The sequence below is a fragment of the Bubalus bubalis genome, chromosome 12 (genome assembly GCF_019923935.1).
Source record: "Bubalus bubalis isolate 160015118507 breed Murrah chromosome 12, NDDB_SH_1, whole genome shotgun sequence".
Taxonomy (NCBI): Eukaryota; Metazoa; Chordata; class Mammalia; order Artiodactyla; family Bovidae; genus Bubalus; species Bubalus bubalis.
The window spans coordinates 32,655,128-32,677,789 of NC_059168.1; the positions used below are offsets into that span (position 1 = coordinate 32,655,128).

At 37.8% G+C, this 22,662-nt stretch overlaps 1 protein-coding gene and 1 pseudogene across 23 annotated transcripts in view; one reads left to right on the plus strand and one right to left on the minus strand.

Annotated features, from left to right (window-relative positions):
- NRXN1 (neurexin 1) overlaps positions 1-22,662 on the minus strand; it is a 1,220,650-nt gene that overhangs the window by 890,330 nt on the left and 307,658 nt on the right. The window lies entirely within an intron of this gene.
- LOC102414446 lies at positions 13,120-13,527 on the plus strand (annotated as a pseudogene).

The following is a 22,662-nucleotide window of genomic DNA, read 5'->3' on the forward strand; positions in this document are numbered from 1 at the left end:
CTCCCAAATCTTCCCACCCTCTCCCTCTCCCACAGAGTCCATAAGACTGTTCTATACATCAGTGTCTCTTTTGCTGTCTCGTACACAGGGTTATTGTTACCATCTTTCTAAATTCCATATATATGCGTTAGTATACTGTATTGGTGTTTTTCTTTCTGGCTTACTTCACTCTGTATAATAGGCTCCAGTTTCATCCACCTCATTAGAACTGATTCAAATGTATTCTTTTTAATGGCTGAATAATACTCCATTGTGTATATGTACCACAGCTTTCTTATCCATTCATCTGCTGATGGACATCTAGGTTGCTTCCATGTCCTGGCTATTATAAACAGTGCTGCGATGAACATTGGGGTACTCGTGTCTCTTTCCCTTCTGGTTTTCTCAGTGTGTATGCCCAGCAGTGGGATTGCTGGATCATAAGGCATGTCTATTTCCAGTTTTTTAAGGAATCTCCACACTGTTCTAAGGAGAGTAATTTTAAGAAATTCACTTTTGAAGAAACTGTAAACTGTCATAATTAATAACTTCCCACAGCTTAGTGTCAAGAACTTTATTTTTAGTTGAACTAGTAACACAGGAAACAATTAGACATCATCACCACGTTTTCATGCATTAATGCCAGCACAAATTAACTCCTACCACTAAAAATACTCTTCTTGGTCACAGTCTGTGAAGGGTATGACTTACTGCACTTAGGGCATAATTATGTCTCTTTGCCTATGTAAAACTGACACACAAAAATCAATATTAATTAAAAAAAGATCAAAACTGTCCTCACTATCTTATTTAGCTGTCTCTCCAAAATGAGGTTATCATTTATGACAGAGATATATCAGAGTTCGGACTTAACAGATTCTGGCTGCCAAATAATAAATGCTCATTTTCTAATTGTGTCTAAGTACGTTTCCCTAAGAACTGTTATTTATAATGCCACCTAGAAAAAGGATCCTGTAAAGTTCGTATTGAATATCTAAGACAGTGCCATATTTATTTTTTTTTCTGTTCAACACACCTGTATTCTCCATTCTCCTCCTTACTTCTCCCCCCAAACACATCTAATATGAGAAAAAAAAAATGTCTCAGAAGCCTGTAATCATTGTGCCCTGTAGAGATAAAATGAATGCAATTTACATCTTCTATCTTAAACATTCATATATGTTTAATTTCATTATGTTAGATTTATTTTAATGTAAAAATAATGACACATTATGTTCACCTGGTGACTTTGCAAATGTGTGCCTGCATTTGTGAAGTCTCAGGATACCTCTATTTCTTGCTACTTTATTTCCCTTTTCTCCATGTCTCAGGGAACTCTCCATGAAGAAAGTAGTAACAATCCCAGCAAACGTTACCATCACTGAGATTATTTACTCTGGAAAACACACCCTAATCATGTCAAACACACTGACCATCAGGAACTGGAAAAGCAAGGTTGGAGTCTCCTCTGTCCTTTCCTGCTTCTGGCCCATGTTCTGCCTTGAGACCATTTCTTAGACCTGGGACCCTAAGTGATGTGAGATATTTTAGCAACAATCAAAATTCATTCAACTGACTTCAGATTTTACCACGCTGGTGTTTGCATGCAAGTAAGTATCATAACCAACTATATACCACCCACAAACAAAAAGTAAAAAAAAGAAAAAGAGAGAGAAGAAATGTAAGTGATCTATAAATATAGATTGATTGTCTTTTAGATAATCTTATCACTTGTTGTTGTTCAGTCACCCAGTCGTGTCCAACTATTTGCAATCCCATGGACGGCAGCACGCCAGGCCTCCCTGTCCTTCACTATCTCCCAGAACTTGCTCAAATTCATGTCCATCAAGTTGGTGATGCCATCCAACCATCTCATCTTCTATCGTTCCCTTCTCCTCCTGCCTTCAATCCTTCCCAGCATCAGGATCTTTTCCAGTGAGTCAGTCCATCACATCAGGAGGCCAAAGTATTGGAGCTTAAGCTTCAGCATCAGTCTTTCTAATAAATAATTGGGGTTGATTTTCTTTAGGATTGATTGGTTTGATCTCTTTGTAATCCAAGGGACTCTAAAGAGTCTTCTCTAACACCACAGTTCAAAAGCATCAATTCTTCAGTGCTCAGCCTTCATTATGGTCCAACTCTCACATTCATTCATGACTATTGGAAAAAACATAGCTTTGACTAGATGGACCTTTCTTGGCAAAATGATGTCTCTGCTTTTTTATATGCTGTCTAGGTTTGTTTTTTGTCTAGCTTTTCTTCCAAGGAGCAAGCATCTTTTAATTTCATGGCTACAGTCACCGTCCCAGTGATACTGGAGCCCAAGAAAATAAAGTCATGTTTCCCCATCTATATGCCATGAAGTGATGGGACCAGATGCCATGATTCATTTACTGAAATTTGAATTTTAAACCAGCTTTTTCATTTCCTTTTTCACCTTAATCAAGTGGCTCTTAAGTTCCTCTTTGCCCTCTGCCATTAGAGTAGTGTTATCTGCATATCTGGGGTTATTGATATTCCTCTCAGCAATCCTGATTCCAGCTTGTGATTCATCCGGCCCAGCATTTCACATGATGTACTCTGCATAGAAATTAAATAAACAGGGTGACCATATATAGCCTTGATGCATTCCTTTACCAATTTTGAACCAGTCAAATGTTCCAGTTTTGGTTCTAACTGATGCTTCTTTCCCTGCATACAGGTTTTGCAAGAGGCAGGTAAGGTGGTCTGGTATTCCCATGTCTTTAAGAATTTTCCAGTTTGTTGTGATTCACACAGTCAAAGAGTTTCATGTAGTCAATGAAGCAGAAGTAGATTTTTTTTCCTTGGAATCCTCTTGCTTTTTATATGATCCAACAGATGTTGGCAATTTGATCTCTGGTTCCTCTGCCTTTTCTAAATACAACTTGCACACCTGAAAGTTCTTGGTTCATGAACTGTTGAAGCCTAGCTAGGAAGATTTATGCTCAAAGTATAGCAAAATGAAGTCTAGTTAACAACCTCTTTTTGCTAAATATTCCAGAAGGAAAGAAATTTATATTTGAATAAAATATGTGTGTGTATCTTGTGTAATATATTTTTGTCTTCAAGTTGTTACTCACAAAGAGAGTACATGGGCTCTGCAATCTGAGTAGTTTGGTTTGGGTTAGAAACCTAAGTCTGTGTAATCATAGGCAAATTATTTAATCTCCCATTCTCAGTGTTCTAACCTCTAAAAGGGCATAATATTAGTACTCATCTACTAGGTCCCTTGAGAAGATTGAATAAGTGCTTAATAAATGGCAATTGCTACTCTTAGTAAGTGATAATATTGGCAGAGTCTTGGACTCACAGTCATGTAGGCAAACAATTTCAGAAAATATTCTCCAATACATTACTTATTTCCACCTTTTTACTCAAGGTGAGGAAATTTAATTTTCTAAAGTCAGCAGACAGACCCAGGGCCCTCCAATTAGCAGCTGGCATAAACTGGACCACTGGAGATGTCTTGTTCAAGGCGACTAGAATTTGTGGTAGCACATTTCAAAATGTAGCAGGAGGAAAAAAATAAGGAATGGAGGTGATTTCCAAAGTAATGTTGACTTTCCCCTTATAGAAAGAGATGGCTTAGACAATCAGCAGTTAATTATCCTTGGAAAAGGTGTGTTTTGTCTCCTATGACAGTACTTTTTTTGTTTGTTTTTATTTTTGCATTAGTGAGGTGAGTAGCTATTTGAACTTGAGTTTAAGTCAGTCTCTACCTAATGTTTTTGTTGCTCTTTATACAGTTTAGAGTCGCAAAGAGTAGGACACAATTGAACGATTTCACTTCACATAGTTTAAATATAAATGTCCTGGTTTCCTTCCAGGAATTTAGCAAGTTTTGTGCTTGAGGTCACTGAAATTAAAAAACAAAAACAAAAACATGCATACTCTATTTACAGAATTAATAAGGAGTTGCCAATGGAGGAGGGAAACTAAATCTAGGAAACTGGTCACCTGTTTTTGTCAGAAAATATTTCAAATGAGATAATTTCTTGGCTCAGTTGTTTATGTTAGCTGAGAAATGGGAAAGAAAAGTTGGGGGAATGTTTGAAGAAAGAAGGGAGCATTTTAATGATTAGAATTTAATGAGCATTAAATACATAGCAGACTTAATGCTAAGCACTTTATATATCAATTACTTTTTCCAGAAACTCAATGAAAAAGGCAAACTGCAGATTAAAGATAAAAGCATATCAGTTAATTCAACAAGTAATGAAGATATTAAAAAAAAAAGAAAGAAATTGAACTGTCTGATTCAACTGTCACATGATTTTTGAAATGCTCATTAGAGTCTCATCATTTGCATTGTTTCTTTATTGATTAAGAAAACTCTAAAATTCCTTTTGGTGTTAAATAAGAATCTACCTTGGACGAGAATGAGAAATAACTGCTTTAAACTGAATGTTATTCAATAACAAATGGTTTAATAGCAAATTTTCAGAGAATTACACCTTTGTGAGAGAATGTGGATACATGGAAACAATTTTCTCCCTAACAGAATCACCATATACTCACTAGTCTTTGACCTAATTTTACTCAATATTGTCCTGAAATCAGAGTCAACGCAAAACAGGAGTCTTTATAAATACACAGCTGTGAGGGGTTGGAATTCTCACTCACACTGAGCCTTTTCTTCCACATGTTATTTCAGTTTACACATCTTTTGAGAACACTTCTGTACCAGTCAAGACCTAAGCCACACAATTTAAAAAGTAGTACTTACGAAGTATGTTTTTATAGTCAGAAAACTATGTAATAGCAATAAATTTTTTTAATGAAAAGAGAAAAAATATAAATGCTATGAAAGTTAGTTTCTAGTATTTTGATTAAAACACAATAACATTTTAACAATGAATCAGAGGAATAATATTTGTAAAAACAGGAAATCTCCAATCTGGAAGGAACACAATATAGAGAGCATGTAAGAGTAGAGGGGCCTTGGAGATCTTTCTCAAAGGTGATCATTTCCCCAAATAGGACTAAATGGTAAGCTATATTAGGGAATGTTTTATTTATAATAATAATAACAATCATAATAATACTAGAAGACATTATTAATAATCACAAGTCTTATTTCTTGAGAATCTATTAAAGCTAAAGCACTATGCGCAGCCCTTTCTATACATTTCTATTAATCTTTGTAAACTTGTTTCCCCATCTTATAGATGAACAAATTGAGGCCCAGATTAGTTAAAAGATTTCTCTAGAGAAAAATCTAGGTAGAGAGGTTTTACCTCTTTAATGGTCTCGTATGGAGTTTTAGATTATGAATACATATTCTTAATGATATAATTATAGTTATGAAACTGAAAAAATGCTGTTCTTTTCTTACAAAATAAATACATACTTATCATAGAAAGTTAAAGGCAACATGAAGTAGTTAGTACAGGATAAAATTAACTTGCTATCAAAATTACTGCAATAAAAACATTACAAAGAAGTTTTTCTCAAATCAAAAGATTTTAACTAAACCATAGTTTTCTGACTGAATCATCTGACATTTCTCTATTCACTGCTTTGTGTTTCACATCCCGTCCTCTCAATGAAAGGCAACTACGTGCAGGCATTCCTCAGTTGAATATGTGGCTGGAAGGCATGGAGCATCATGATTAATTAGACAGGCTTCAGAATCCAACCAGCATGATGGCATCCTGGCTGCATCACTTGTTAGTTCTGCAACTTTGGGCAAGATACTTAATCCCTCTAAATCACTGTTACTCATCCATAAAATGAAGTTGATAATGGCCTCTCCATGAAATTGTTATTGGTAGGATTCAATGAGATAATGCAAGTGAAGGGCCAGCACAGTATGTGGTCCATGGTTAGCCCTCAGTCAATGATAGATATTTTTACCTTTATGGATGCCCCTCTGGGAGCTGAAAGGAACTGACTTAACTTTTCCCTCTATAGAACCCATTTCTATTGAATGCCTTCCTTTTTCTTTCATTTCCTTTTCTTTACTTTTTCTTTACATTAAGGAATTCAAATCTAACTTGAACATGGCCTTATTCTTTCTGTCTTGGCATAGCCTGTCATTCTTTACTCACCGAAGGGTTAACAGATGGTGGTGAGAGATACGGTGACAACTAAGAAGCACACAGGCAAGATTCTAGGATCCTCTCCTCTCACTATCATTGGAACCCTCTAGTTCAGCTTGCTCAGATCACAAGAGAAAGCAACAGCGACTGGACCCTAAAGAAGTCCCATGCAACTTCTGACTACATCATGTTATCTTGGCATCCAAAGTTATAATTTGACTTTGTTAGTTGACAGAGTTTTAACAATGGTGGTTGTATAACACTACCTGCCTCAGGGATGTTAAGGGTTAAGGAGACTTCTGGGAACTCACTGTATCAACGAAGCAGTGATATCTGAGTTTCAAGCAACTAGTTCACAAAGGCACTTTTGAAACAGTCCACTCAGAGACTGGGGGTTGGCTTTCCTTTTTGTTGTTGACTGAGGCCTCCATGGCCACTAGAGCATTCCTATGCATCATCTCCCTTATCGGAGGCTCTTAAAGCTCAGTTCTAAAATAACTGCATTTCAAGGGCAGGACCATATTCTCCTTCACTCCTACAGTATCTGAAGAGAGTGTCTAGAAGTGAGAAAGACCATTTCAAGAGCTGATCAATACTCTGTTGGGGAAGATAGATGAAGGCAGCGGGTTGAAAGCAGAATTTAAAAAAAAAAAAAAAAAAAGCAGGTATTGGGAACAGCTGAACACTCCAGTTAGCTTCCTTAACCCATTCAGGGTAGCTGGAGTCTGCTCACATTTCTGTTTAAAGCAAAGAGAGTGAATTCCAGGAAGTGTGTTAAAGTATACAAATGAACCCCACTCACAGACTACTCTCACATGCTCTGTGTTCAGAGTTGATTGAGACAGAGACTAGCACAAGAAGGTATGCAATAGATCATTTAGGTTTCACAGGGATCAGAAAAAGATTACCACAGCTCAGAAGTGGCTTTGTATACAGGCCCTTGGCCTCTAGCTTTGTCTTCGGAAGAATTTCTTCCCTGCCATTTAGAGTTTACTTGGTATATTCTTGATTGTTGGGACAGGAGTGGGGAGAACCAGGCAAATGGGAGAACAGGAAGAGAGCCAAGAACATTCACATTTGGGGAAAATGTTCCCCCAATTCCTATAGATCTCTTTGTGAATGTACGGAGGAAATAGATGCCTCCCTTTTTATTTTCTCTTGTTTCGGGGCACATCACAGATAATCAACTATATCTGCTGGATTTTTGAGGGTTCCACCTCCTTCCCTGGTCCTCTTTCAAGTCCATTTCATCTCACCCCAAGCCAATCTATATGGCGATATTCCAGGTATGATTCCGATTTCAAAGCCAATGAAGCCACAGCTAATACAACTAGTCTTTTCTTTCTAACAGACTACAATAACTCTTCTTAAGGCATGTCAAGATTCAGTTTTATTTGGTAATTTTCTATACTTCATTATCCATGAATGAGCTTTTCCACACAGGTAATAATAATAATAATAATAATAAAATAACAGTAATAATACCAGTGGGGCTTCCCTCGAGGCTCAGTGGTAAAGAATCTGCCTGCCAAGGTGGGAGACAAGGGTTTGATCTCTGGGTCGGGAAGTTCCACTTCAGTATTCTTGCCTGGGAAACACCATGGACAAAGGAGCTTGGTGGGCTACAGCCCATGGGTCACCAAAAAGTCAGAAACAATTTAGCAACTAAACAACAATAACAATAACACCAATCCTTTTATGCACTAACCTTCTAATTCTTTTATACACATTACTTCACTTAATCCTATGAACAACTCTATCAGGCAGACAAATTACTAGCACTGTTTTACAGAAGACAAAACTGAAGCACCCATGGCTCACAGCTAAGGGTGTGAGCCCAAAGAGTCTGTTTCCTACATATCATCAGCTGTGTCTGGCCTGCTGCTGGGCACCACTGCCTCTGCAATGCCCACAAACAGCCTTTTATTTTTAACTGTACCTATTATGCACCATTCATGATATTAAAGATTTCACAAGTATTATTCCACTTAATTTCAAAAACAACATCATCAGCGAGGCACTGCCCTTACTAAAAGATGAGAAACAGAGATTTGGCAGGGGTTGGTTGTCAGAGGTCACACAAGCAGTAAGTTACACAATCAAGACTAGCATCCATGTATCTCTAACTCCAAAGGCTATAATTTCAATCATCACCCCATCCTGGCCTACCCAACTATTCCTGGACATACAATAGGCCTCCTTTGGCACATGGTGCAGGAGCAGTGAGGTTAAAAACAAGTGTGATTATGCATTATTTTATTGCTACTATCTCTATGAACAAAATGTCTATTTGTTTTTCATTTAACCTCAAAAGAATCTGATTACTGAACAACCATTGAAGAATTATTGGCAATTATGTTCTGTAATTATGGCTCCTGTTAATGACATTAGTGTACAGCCTTTCATATTTAGTCCTATTAATTAATCCCCATAAGCCCAGAAAGTTATAATCAATACAACAAAGGCACCACGGTAAATTATAAATAATCCCCAAATCCCTCAAATAGTTTTCAAGCCTCCTTGGTTTGGACACACTTAGTTTGGAAGCTGGAGGAGTCTGCAGTAATTGATAGCTCCTCACCCAGAATCACCTGTTGTTTCACTAGTGCACCTAATCAGGCAAATGTTTAAAACCGGAGTACGGATGCCACTGACAAATACACATTTCTGTAGGATAATAAAAATAATTAACTGATTGAGTCCTGAGACCCCCAAATCAGAGATACAACTTTTCAATTCTCTGAGCAATATACTGCTTCAGATAACACCTATTGTGAGTGAGTATCCAGTCTCAGTTTTGCAGTTGAACACTGCTAGTGTGTCAAACGCTGAAAAGTCAACAAAGGAAATTTCCTGATTGCTCAATCTCACAGATAGACAAGATAAACAGGCATACTGACAGTGATGCCAGGAATTGATGTTTTATGAAAGACATGTTTCTGAATCTAATGTTTTTCAAAATCTCCCAATCCATTCTTAGATTTACTTCCACATACTTTATCAACCACCTACGTTGATACACATTAGATTTCTAAAATGGCTGCATTTATATATATTATCTGAGATAGCTACTGCTATAGTTGTTCAAAGATGCTACAAGCAGCCTCAGAAGTAGTCCATTTCAAAAAGATGTAGCACAACAATCCACTCTGCATCACAGATGGAACTAAACTAGTTGGCTTCTGAGGCCCTGATTTATGCTAGTCTAAAAGTCAAAGAATCCTGTTCTTTTTGCCACAGAGGAAAGAGTCAGAACTTGATCCCTATTGGTATCCCATGTCCTTCCTTGGTTGCATTCTTGTTTTGGATGATTTCCCAGGAGATAGTGAGTAACCCTCAGCAGCGGCCCAGCCTCAGAAATCATTTGGGAGGAGGAAACAGGGGCTCAGAATAAACATCTATCAAAGCATCATCGCATCAGATATAACAGAAAACATGGTCATCTTTAAAGGATTCAGAAAGAGGAATAATATGACAAATTTAGACTGAATATATATTGGGACCTTTAGTAAATAATTGTTAATGGAGAAATCAATCTAACTGGCCATTTACAAGAATTAGTTTATAAATTTATGATATTCAAGATCTGGAAACAGCCTTAAAGGTCATCTGAAGCCATCTTTCCATTTACAAATAAGGGAGCTTAAAGTCAGAAAGACTAAGTAATTGAAAGAGACACGTGTACCCCAATGTTCATCGCAGCACAGTTTATAATAGCCAGGACATGGAAGCAACCTACATGTCCATCAGCAGATGAATGGATAAGAAAGCTGTGGTACATATACACAATGGAGTATTACTCAGCCATTAAAAAGAATACAGTTGAATCAGTTCTAATGAGGTGGATGAAACTGGAGCCTATTATACAGAGTGAAGTAAGCCAGAAAGAAAAACACCAATACAGTATACTAATGCATATATATGGAATTTAGAAAGATGGTAACATAACCCTGTATACGAGACAGCAAAAGAGACACTGATGTATAGAACAGTCTTTTGGACTCTGTGGGAGAGGGAGAGGGTGGGATGATTTGGGAGAATGGCATTGAAATATGTATAATATCATATATGAAACGAGTCGCCAGTCCAGGTTCGATGCACGATACTGGATGGTTGTGGCTGGTGCACTGGGACGACCCAGAGGGATGGTATGGGGAGGGAGGAGGGAGGAGGGTTCAGGATGGGGAACACATGTATACCTGTGGCAGATTCATTTTGATATATGGCAAAACCAATACAATATTGTAAAGTTAAATTAAATAAAAAAAAAAAAAAAGAAAGACTAAGTAATGTGGCCAAGGTTACCCAGTAAATCACTGGTTGAAGTAGGCAAGGAACAGGGACATCTTAACCACACCATCTGCTGCCACTCTCAAACTGAATGGTAGATTCAATTTTAAAAGTTTTAGAGACAGAATGATATTCAGTTCAGTTCAGTTCAGTCACTCAGTTGTGTCCAACTCTTTGCGATCCCATAAGGTGCAGCACACCTGGCCTCCCTATCCATCACCAACTCCCAAAGCCCACCCAAATCCATGTCCATTGAGTCGGTGATGCCATCCAACAATCTCATCCTCTGTCATCCTCTTCTCCTCCTGCCCTCAATCTTTCTCAGCATCTGGGTCTTTTCCAATGAGTCAACTCTTCACATCAGGTGGCCAAAGTATTGGAGTTTCAGCTTCAACATCAGTCCTTCCAAAGAACACCCAAGATTGATCTCCTTTAGAATGGACTGGTTTGATCTCCTTGCAGTCCAAGGGACTCTCAAGAGTCTTCTCCAACACCACAGTTCAAAAGCATCAATTCTTCTGCACTCAGCTTTCTTTATAGTCCAACTCTCATATCCATAAATCACCACTGGAAAAATCATAGCCTTGACTAGACAAACATTGGTTGGCAAAGTAATGTCTCTGCTTTTGAATATGCTGTCTAGGTTGGTCATAACTTTCCTTCCAAGGAGTAAGCATCTTTTAATTTCATGGCTGCAATCACCATCTGCAGTGATTGTGGAACCCAGAAAAATAAAGGCAGCAACTGTTTCCATGGTTTCCCCATCTATTTGCCATGAAGTGATGGGACCAGATGCCATGATCTTTGTTTTCTGAATGTTGAGCTTTAAGCCAACTTTTTCACTCTCCTCTTTCACTTTCATCAAGAGACTCTTTAGTTCTTCACTTTCTGCCATAAGGGTGGTGTCATCTGCATATCTGAGGTTATTGATATTTCTCCCAGCAATTTTGATTCCAGCTGTGCTTCCTCCAGCCCAGCGTTTCTCATGATGTACTCTGCATAGAAGTTAAATAAGCAGGGTGACAAGATACAGCCTTGACATACTCCTTTTCCTATTTGGAACCAATCTGTTGTTCCATGTCCAGTTCTAACGGTTGTTTCCTGACATGCATATAGGTTTCTCAAGAGGCAAGTCAGGTTGTCTGGTATTCCCATCACTTTCAGAATGTTCCACCGTTTATTGTGATCCACACAATCAAAGGCTTTGGTATAGTCAATAAAACAGAAATAGATGTTTTTCTGGAACTCTCTTGCTTTTTCAATGATCCAGTGGATGTTGGCAATTTGATCTCTGGTTGCTCTGCCTTTTCTAAATCCAGCTTGAACATCAGGAAGTTCACGGTTCACATATTGCTGAAGCCTGGCTTGGAGAATTTTGAGCATTACTTTACTAGCGTGTGAGATGAGTGCAATTGTGCGGTAGTTTGAGCATTCTTTGGCATTGCCTTTCTTTGGGATTGGAATGAAAATGGACCTTTTCCAGTCCTTTGGTCACTGCTGCGTTTTCCAGATTTGCTGGCATATTGAGTGCAGCACTTTCACAGCATCATCTTTTAGGATATGAAATAGCTCAACTGGAATTCCATCACCTCCACTAGCTTTGTTCATAGTGATGCTTCCTAAGGCCCACTTAACTCCACATTCCAGGATGACTGGCTGTAGGTGAGTGATCACATCATCGTGATTATCTGGGTTGTGAAGATCTTTTTTGTACAGTTCTTCTGTGTATTCTTGCCACCTCTTCTTAATATCTTCTGCTTCTGTTAAGTCCATACCATTTCTGTCCTTTATTGAGCCCATCTTGTTCCTTGGTATCTCTAATTTTCTTGAAGAGATCTCTAGTCTTTCCCATTCTATTGTCTTCCTCTATTTCTTTACATTGATCACTGAGGAAGGCTTTCTTATCTCTCCTTGCTATTCTTTGGAACTCTGCATTCAAATGGATATATCTTTCCTTTTCCCCTTTGCTTTCTGTTTCCCTTCTTTTAACAGCTATTTGTAAGGCCTCCTCAGATAGCCATTTTGCTTTTTTGCCTTTCTTTTTAGGTATACTCTTAAGATTATATTTTAAGATGAAAGATTTCATCCTAACATCACTGACAATCATTGCTAGCATGTCTCCTCCATCTTGTTAGTAAGCAGAATTAAGATGTGGGTAGATATTGGGAGTGTGACCTGTACTGCCACACCTTGGGACAGGAGACCTTACCAGATCCTGTAGTTCATATTCTACTGTCAACAACTTTTATACAAATTGAAATAATAATGATGATGATAATGACAGATGACAATGACAGAAGTCTACAGTGTTTTAAGGCCAAATTTCTTATATAAACTTCAGGGCCCATATCTGACCAGTCATCATTTTTTATTTATTTAATTTTTGGTGGTTTCCCTAGAGTTTTACTTTAGATTTTAACTATATATTTTTGTTTGTTTCAACTACTTACCATCAATTAAGAATTCTAAAATTTCACTTTAAATTGGAGTGCTCTTTTCTCATAAGTAGCCACTAAATGTTGAAACATAGGAAAAAAGGAAAAGAGGAGGCGAGGCAGGCAAACCAAAATATTCCTTTACTGCTTGGCTGAGCAGTGTTGAGAGTTCCCAACTCTGCTTTAATGTTTCCTTATTCCAGCACAACTATTAAAATTCCTATACAAGTGGCTCTTCTAACCACCACCAAAGTAGCTATCCAAGTGCTATTTAGCTAGCCTAAATGAATGTAGATTGCCTTGAAATTAAAAGCAACTTTCAGAGACATAGGGACTTATGTCTGCATTATTGCATGGGTCACAATGGCAAGTTTAGCTTTGAATTCCTAGAGTCTAAGTTTTGACCTGATGGAAATCAGGATATGCCAATAGCAGTGATTATAAAATGATGTCATGATCAGAAAACAAGCTTATATACATAAAAGTGTGATGGAGGAACTGAAGGGAATAGCTGATGACATTGAAATTCCCAAAGAAGATGATGCTTTTTGGCCTCCTCCCAACCAAGTACAGCAGCAGAAGCTTGAAATCATCATTGGAGATGAACACATTTCTTTTCCAAAATCAAAAACTGGTTCCCTTATTAGTGTCAATCAATCCAAGGATCCAGAAAGCTTATGAGTATTTTATCATCTTCCCTGGGACCTGAAGTGTTTGCTCTATGGTCTTATTGGATACACTTCAAGATGAAGCCAATCTAGATTGAATACTGGTGTTGACACCAGTGGGTATGAGTAGCTGCTTTCAAGGACCAATATTGGGATAGTTTTGTGTATATAAGGGCAATATTCTTTATAAACTATAAATGATTGTCTTTAATAAATGTGTAACCAAAAAAAGCAGTTTTAACTTAACTTCAAAAGGAAAAAGAAAGAAATCTTCAGAATGTCATACTCAACAACTAAAATGCATTGTCAAGGATAGATACTCCCTCATGATGATGTTATGGGATTGGCCCTTTCTCTGTTATATTTACTCTTTCTGGTTATACAATAAGAATACATTTGGAGAAAAAAATAAGACAAAAGAAAATATTCTGATATAAGAAGAGGGTAAAGGTGGGAGGTGGCAGTGGCACCACGGCATCTGAGGTCTACCTGAAGGTTCTGAGAGATGGGTCTCTTACTTGTGCAAAGCTGGGCCTGGGAAAGCCTTGTTGCTGATGTTGTTCAGTTGCTAAGCTGTGTCTGACTCTTTGCAACCCCATGGACTGCAGCACACCAAGCCTTCTGGTCACTTACCATCTCCTGGAGTTTATCCAAGGTTCATGTCCATTGAATCGAGGATACTAGCGAACCATCTCATTGAATTTATTGTTTTCAAAGCATGTTTAATCATATTTAAAGAACTGTTTGCATAGCTTTAAATAAATAATAACTTACTACTTGAATATTTACTTACTACTTGAATCAGAGGATGAGATGGCTGGATGGCATCACCGATGCAATGAACATGAATTGGGCAAACTCTGGGACATGGTGAAGAACAGGGAGGCCTGGCATGCTGCAGTCCATGGGGTCACAAAGAGTTGGACTCAACTGGGCGACTGAACAACAACAGCAAAACTTGAATATTTAGTCCATTGAACACTATGATATACATTTACAGTTGTGAATGAATAAATTTGTGTTTTCCCTTGAAAGTGGGACTGCGTTAGCAAAGTGCACCCTCTTAAAGAAAGAATTCTCTAGGGAGGATTTCTAAGAATTTCATCTTCTCCCAAAGGAGGGCTTGAACAGACACTGGGGGAAATAAACTACCAAGTGATAGCAGCAAAACCCAGCTGTTGGTGCAAGTCACTTTGCCTCGAATGGGAAGTAACAAACTCTTGCCAGCAAACATGCAATGGTTGCAATTCTAAGGGCAGAAATAGGGTCCGGCTCACATACCACCTTTTGTAAGTACAGGCTCTTGAAACAGCACATGGTCAGTGCTCCTTGATTGTACAAAGGTATGGAAAAGTGCACATGCTCCCCAGTTTCAATGATGGTTCCAGTATTAGAGAGTGGAAGAATCTCTCCAAAGCTTTCTAACAGCCTTCTTACCCTTATCCAGAAAGCAGAGGAAAAGTAATCATTGAATTCAATGAGACATTTTCCAGATGAAAGATGAACTTAGAATATGAATCACTTAAGCAAAACTTTCTGTAGATGTTGCTTCTCCAGGATGATTAAGAGAAGGCCCATCAGACCTGTTCTGTGGGGTGAAGCAACAAATACTCTGTATCATCCAGCATGGTGCCTAGCAAACAGTAAGAAACAGGAAATAGTTAATAATGAAATCAAAACCAGCTTTCCCACTTCAGAACAGTTACCCTGAGCACAGAAGCTGTTAAAGCACTGGTTTATACAGAGGTTGTTACAATGTTGATTCAGACAAACAGTCCCTTTTAGCTCTGTTAGTCTTAACTCAATTGAATTATTTTATGAAGAAAGCCAAAAACATAAACTCATATAAATTAAAATAGCTAAGTGAATGAGTGAGTGAGACATCATTGCTCAGTTGTTTCTGACTCGTTGTGACCCCATGGACGGGAGCCTGCCAGGCTTCTCCATCCATGGAATTCTCCAGGCAAGAATACTGGAGTGGTTGCCATTTCCTTCTCCTAAAATAGGTAAAAGGGCACCCAAATCCTCAAGAAACACCAATTCTTTGGCCTATTTATCATCTCCATTTGTATAATGATTCCTTTGCTCCAAGGTTCACAAAGTTTAGCCTTCTGATGATGTAAATATACCTCACAAGGTATTAACCTCTGCCAATGGATTTAATAATGTAATTGATTTAGTACTATGATTATTTAACATATGAACATGTGTTCATTGAGAAAAGATGATGTCTGGACAACTGACATTGCATTTTTTGCCAAATAACAAGCTGATGTTCATAAAATCTTCCTGGAGAGCACCCAATGCTAACTATAGGATTTCAAACTGCTGATTTGCAGAGATGAATCACAAAGCAATCTACATTGTGTGGCTAATCAGAATTCCCATCCTTACCCGTGCTCTGAAAAAAAGCCTAAATTTTTTATTTGGAAGCCACTGTGAAAAGCTTTCATTAATTTAAATTTCAGAACAGATTTCTCCCCATTATGTGTATTCAACTAAAGGCTTATTAAATACAACGCCATGATAAAAGTGAACAAATAGCAGGTTTTTCCAAGGCATACATTTTGTTTTATTCCAGGATCCAGAGGCATTGAAAATTCAGGGACTACTGCCACACTTAGAAATCTTTCAAAGACTAGAAAGAATTGGTAATAATTTAGTGATTTCTATTCCTCTACAATTTGTTTAAAAACATGTGATATAAATGACTGCCTGTTCCTTAAAACTGCCCCCAAATTAAGCAATATAATAGCTGATACTTAGATGCATTTAATTCTAATTTAAAAACCATCTTTACTTGCTCTTTGAAGAAATACTATTCAACTGAATCCTATTATATCTGACATGGTTTATTTATTACACTTCATCTGAGGAAAAAAAAAGTGCATATCCAAAAAGCATATTTTTTAATCCTGATGTTAACTTACTTGTATGCTTCAAAAGTTTAGAAGTTTAATATTATTTGAACTTGGTGAAAAGTATGTAAAGTTTCTCGCTTCTGCTTTTCATATTTTTGGGGAAAAAAAAGATTCCATTAGGGTTTTCAGGATGGCTAAGCTTGTAGAACAAAAATAAGAAGTGGGAATAAAATAAGCCTGAGATGGTATAATTCTCCTGATTTTATATATCTTTACAGGAGAGGAACAGGTTTTGAGGAAATGGCAATGGGAAGTAGACGTGCTGAGCATGTTGAACAGGGAAGGCTCCAGCAAAAACAAATGAGATGCGAGCTGCCCTCCATTAAGGCCAACACAAAAGGAGAAAAGAAAACGACAGAGTCACGACAGCAGACAAATAACTAACCTCTCTCAGTACATCTTGATCTGTAGTCCAGCCTGGCAGTGAAACACCAGGGGCTCCGTCACCCACTTACAAGTCAGTTTCACATGATAGACTGTTGTTATTAGCAGCATTATTATGACCATTTCCAGTTATCTCTACTCTTCTTATCTCCCTCCTGAAGCTGTTATAAGAAGAGATTACTCAAAAAGGGAAGGAAATAAGTACCCAGAAAGGTTAAAGTAGGAAAAACTGCATGTTTTCAGAAAACTTTGTAAAGACTGATGAAGCAGGGGAATAAAAAGAATAAAATGATTATATCATGTTCCATGCAGTCTGACAAGGTAATCCCTAAGTGGGAGAATTTGTTCTCAACTGCAAATTTCTAGCTGTATATAGAGTGTGACTGACAAGCCACAAACATAAATTAGTGAAACCAAAAGGAAGCCATTTGGCAGCTCATTATTTTACCATTTGCTACATTTCAATAAATTCATGATGACAAGTTGAGGTTAGGGGGAATTCCTAAAGGCATTAATGTACTGGTTTAATTGAAGAATAAAATAATACTACAGGAGAATAAATGGCTTTAATAAACATATTGAATTAGCATACCATAAAAGGAAAATAGGTGATTCATGCACTGTTCATTTGAGATTTCTTAAATTATAAAAACAAAATTAGCCTCCTCTCTATAAAAAGATAAAGGAAATGCCATTTGGTGTTTTGGTAATCAGGCCTTCTTGCAGGATCATTGATCTTCTGATTAGATATTAATCTTGCTTCTAAGTGACTTTACTATTACAGCATGTTCCTAGCTTAACTTACATATATGCTACTGCTGCTAAGTCGCTTCAGTCATGTCCAACTCTGTGCGACCCCAGAGACAGCAGCCCACCAGGCTCCCCCGTCCCTGGGATTCTCCAGGCAAGAACACTGGAGTGGGTTGCCATTTCCTTCTCCGATGCATGAAAAGGAAAAGGGAAAGTGAAGTTGGTCAGTCGTGTCCGACTCCTAGTGACCCCTACCAGGCTCCTCTGTCCATGGGATTTTCCAGGCAAGAGTACTGGAGTGGGGTGCCATCACCTTCTCCACTTACATATATACATATTATCTTATTATTTATTAAAAATAAGTTTATAGCTAACAATATTATCTTGCACACTTAAACATCTGCTAAAAGGGTAAATCTCATGTAAGTATTCTTACCATAGTAAAAAAAAGTTAAAGTAAATTTATAGGAAACTAAATTCAATATGCTACACTTACTAACACAAAGTGAGGAGAATCAGCTGCTTTTTTTTTAAACCCAAACAATCAATTCCTTGCCCTCAAAAAAGCCACAATTTTCTATATTTCTTATAAAATGGTATAGAATATGAATTGCCAGGAAAATTTCCTCAGTTGTCTATATCACTTTGCAGTATGAACATAGTCTGTAATTATAACCATTAATTCAAAAGGAAAATGATTTAAATATATATCAGGCTAATGTGATTTAAGCATATTGTTTTGCTGTGGTTCCTTTCTGGGACTGAATATCAAGATGCAGTCCACTATGCTGAAAGCCTCTAGCTTTCCAAAAACTGAAAGCCTTCGCCAATAAATCACAACTGTTCTACCATATGCCTCTTCGTTCTGCCAAGTATTACCAGCCTGTTCTACTTTTAAGCAAATTTCATTATATTATAGCTCAGAGCAATGCTCATTAAAAAGTATTACTGAAAAATGTCAAGTTGTTTTTATATAGAAACTGGAATTTATTTTCTACTAAAAAGTCAGGTATTTATTGAACACAAGACATTTGTAAAATACTGATCTCATTTGACAAGTCACTTCAAAAATCTTCATTCTCTATCTTGACTGTAAGGGTTCAGTCCACGTTATGACTGTCTAAAGCATTTCCTGTCTTGCACTAGGTAACTTTTACTGCTATCTCCCACTGATGCAGATAAACCATGACCTTTCTGGAATCGACCTACTCTCAAATGGGTGGAAAACCTTTTCCTTGTTTCTTCACAATCACATTCACATTCATCCTCTCCTTGACCAATTTGCTTTTTTTCATCTCCCAGTCACAGCCTTCCAGATAACGTCATGTTGCAGTCATATATTGGGTGACTATAAACTTCGTTATAGCCTATTTACTTTATATAGTATGATGCAGTCCAAATAAAGCTAGCCTAGAAATCTCACCTCCACAACTTGTAGTTGCAGTGATCCTTAAAAGTCACTTAACTTCATCTATAAATAGTGATTACACCCTCTCTTTTCTCTTGAGTTCAGTTTGTGAACACAAAAGTCTGTAGTGCACGTTCAAAAGTTCTGTATCCCACTTACCACAAACCAAACACAAAGCCAGAGAGCTTCATTTGGAAACACCAAACTCCTTCCTAAGGAACTGTTTCTCTTTCTCTTCAGATGCTAAAAACCCACTGGCCATAGTCTGTGAGCCAAACATGATAGAATTAACCTTCATTACCTACTGTAACTAATGAAGATCCATAAAATGTCAGGACTTAAACCAGGACAAAAGCAAGATCTTCTTGCTTCCTCTGGGGAAAAAAGAATGTTTTTAATCCCCTGAGGAACATCAGATATACTCAAATGGGGCCAAGGTATATATTTAAGCTAACAAAAACAACAATAGAAAAATTTCAATTATTCTTAAATCTTAGGCCAAATCACTCTGTGAAGATTTGTGGGGCTTTCCTGAATGAAAAGAGCCAGACTAGAAGGAGAGCAGAATCATGCATTGAGGCTGCCCTTACTCTAATATACTACATTTTTACGCAGTAAAATCAGGATAAAATGGAAATCAAGGTCACTTTTGACATGACAGAAGTGACAAAAGAGGTATCTAGGGAAACAGCAAGGAACAGAATAGAGGTGGGATAAGAAAGCACATACTGTTTGTACTTTTCATATCCCATCACTTCATGGCAAATAGATGGGGAAACAGTGGAAAAAGTGGCAGACTTTATTTTTCTGGGCTCCAAAATCACTGCAGATGGTGACTGCAGCCATGAAATTAAAAGACGCTTACTACTTGGAAGGAAAGTTATGACCAACCTAGACAGCACATTAAAAAGCAGAGATATTACTTTGCCAACAAAGGTCCATCTATGGTTTTTCCAGTAGTCATGTAGGGATGTGATAGTTAGACTATAAAGAAAGCAGAGCATTGAACAATTGACGCTTTTGAACTGTAGTGTTGGAGAAGAGTCCCTTGGGCTGCAAGGAGATTCAACCAGTCCATCCTAAAGGAAATCAGTCCTGAGTGTTCATTGGAAGGACTGATGTTGAAGCTGAAACTCCAATACTTTGGCCACCTGATGCAAAGAGCTGAGTCATTTGAAAAGACCCTGATGCTGGGAAAGATTGAAGGCAGGAGGAGAAGGGGACAACAGAGGATGAGATGGTTGGATGGCATCACCGACTCAATGGACATGAGTTTGGGTAAACTCTGAGAGTTGGTGATGGACAGGGAGGCCTGGCATGTTGCAGTCCATGGGGTCACAAAGAGTTGGACACGACCGAGCTACCGAAGTGAACTGAACTGAAGAAAGAACAGGTCTACCTAATTTTTCTTGCTAAATTTTATGAAGAGACTTAACTGTGAGCAGAACTGGGAGCTGGGTATCTGTATAAAACCCTCAAGGCATTTCTTCACATTTCTTTTGCTCCAATCTCTTTCCTCCCCACAGGGATCTTTCTCTAGTTATTGTCTATCTCCTTAGCCATGAGAGAAGGGAGGCTGGCCAAATCATCCATCATGAATCTGTCACCCCTATTCTCTAGGTATGGCTTCATCTAAAATAAGATTATAAGCATACAACTTTATGTCTCACAAATACAGGGGTGACAAGGAAGCTCAGAGTAAAGTAGAGTGCACTCTGGCTGCCAGTATAGAAATTATGATCATTTAAATGTACTGAACCACATTTATTAAGAAAGAGCTCAAAGACAATGATAAGAAAAACTCTAAGACTCTACCAGATAAATAAGTACAATCAGGTATACCTGTGGCGGATTCATTTTGATATTTGGCAAAACTAATACAATTATGTAAAGTTTAAAAATAAAATAAAATTTAAAAAAAAAAGAAAAAAAATAAGTACAATCACTTTCAATAACCTATTAAGAGATACTTATCGAGAGCCTGTGAAGAAAGCTGAGCACTGAAGAATTGATGCTTTTGAACTGTGGTGTTGGAGAAGACTCTTGAGAGTCCCTTGGACTGCAAGGAGATCCAACCAGTCCATTCTGAAGGAGATCAGCCCTGGGATTTCTTTGGAAGGAATGATGCTAAAGCTGAAACTCCAGTACCTTGGCTACCTCATGAGAAGAGCTGACTCATTGGAAAAGACTCTGATGCTGGGAGGGATTGGGGGCAGGAGGAGAAGGGGATGACAGAGGATGTCATGGCTGGATGGCATCACTGACTCGATGGACATGAGTCTGAGTGAACTCCGGGAGTTGGTGATGGACAGGGAGGCCTGGCGTGCTGCGATTCATGGGGTCGCAAAGAGTCGGACACGACTGAGCGACTGAACTGAACTGAATAAAATCAATAAATATTATATCATTGTAATAATCCATACCTGTTGGGTATTTCTGTGTTAAAATGGAAAGGCTAATGTTTAGGAGGAAGTCTGAAAAATGGCTGTTCTGCTGAAGCGAAAGAATGCTTTAAAGAGAAGAAACATGGCATACTATTGTGAGAAAGCCTGTTTTGTTTTTAAATGGGATGGTTTTCTTGGTGACATGCTGAAGTCAGTCTTTTTCCTCCTGAATGACAGGATTTCTGTATTAAAGTGTTAGTATGAGGAGACAAATAGTGCCTCTCAAATGTGCAGAGAAGCACATTCAGTAACCAACTACAGGATTCCACAGAAATTATGAAGGCCTCCATGCAAGTTCAGGTATGTGAGTTAAGCAGGAATACTTATGGAGCAGTAGAGAAAGGGGTAAGGCAGACACACAGATCAATACGTAGATGGTGACATCTGTGGAAGATTAAAAAAAAAAAAGAGTATGGGAAAGAAATAGTGCAGAAAGGAAAGGAGAGAAAATTGATGCTATTGTAAACAGACAGAATGTGGCATGTGCAAATGACACTAAAGAAACAGAGAGTAAGTTTCATATTTCTCATTATGCATACAACATATTCCTCTATAAAAAGTTCTCAATGAAGCATTTAATTAAATATTGTTTGGTAACATGAGTAACACCCGGATATAGTCTGGTAATAACAGGCAAACCTACCAATTATCAAATCATTAAAATAAAACCCTAATGATGATGGTCTTTGAAGGGATATGCCCAAGAAAAATTTGAAGAAGACAAGACTACTGGAAGAGGATGCAACATGAGGTCTCACTATTCCCAAGAACTGGAACTTCTTTCCAATATCAGCCCATAAGATCTCCTGACACGCTCAAAAGGGAGAGGACAACAAACAGAATGACTCCATTATCACTGTCTAACCTGATAGAATCTCTGTACTTTCTATGGAAAAGATAGCTCTCTTGTATTGCTTTATTGCAGAAGTATCTAGAGTCTGCAGTTGGAGATTGGTGAGGTCCTTACCCATCTGAGAATTTCAAGTTTCTCTAAAACGAAAATGAGAAACAGAAAGAGTTTAGCAAATACAAGGACCAAATCCAACACTTCAAAGCAAATGCCCCTTTCCTAGATTCAGATATGCTGGATTTTCTTTTCCTTATGCTTCATGTCATTTCATGGCAAAGCTGCAACTCTGATGCTTAGAACTGTGGACATTTACACTTTAGTTACCAAGATTAATTAGCTAAAAGATCAAATCTAGATGTTAATGAAAGTGGAAGGTTTATCTAACATTTAATGCCTCGGAATTTTATTCATTAAAGAGCAAGAAACAAAGGTTGATTATATCTTCCGTCTTATAAGCTATTTTAGAATAAC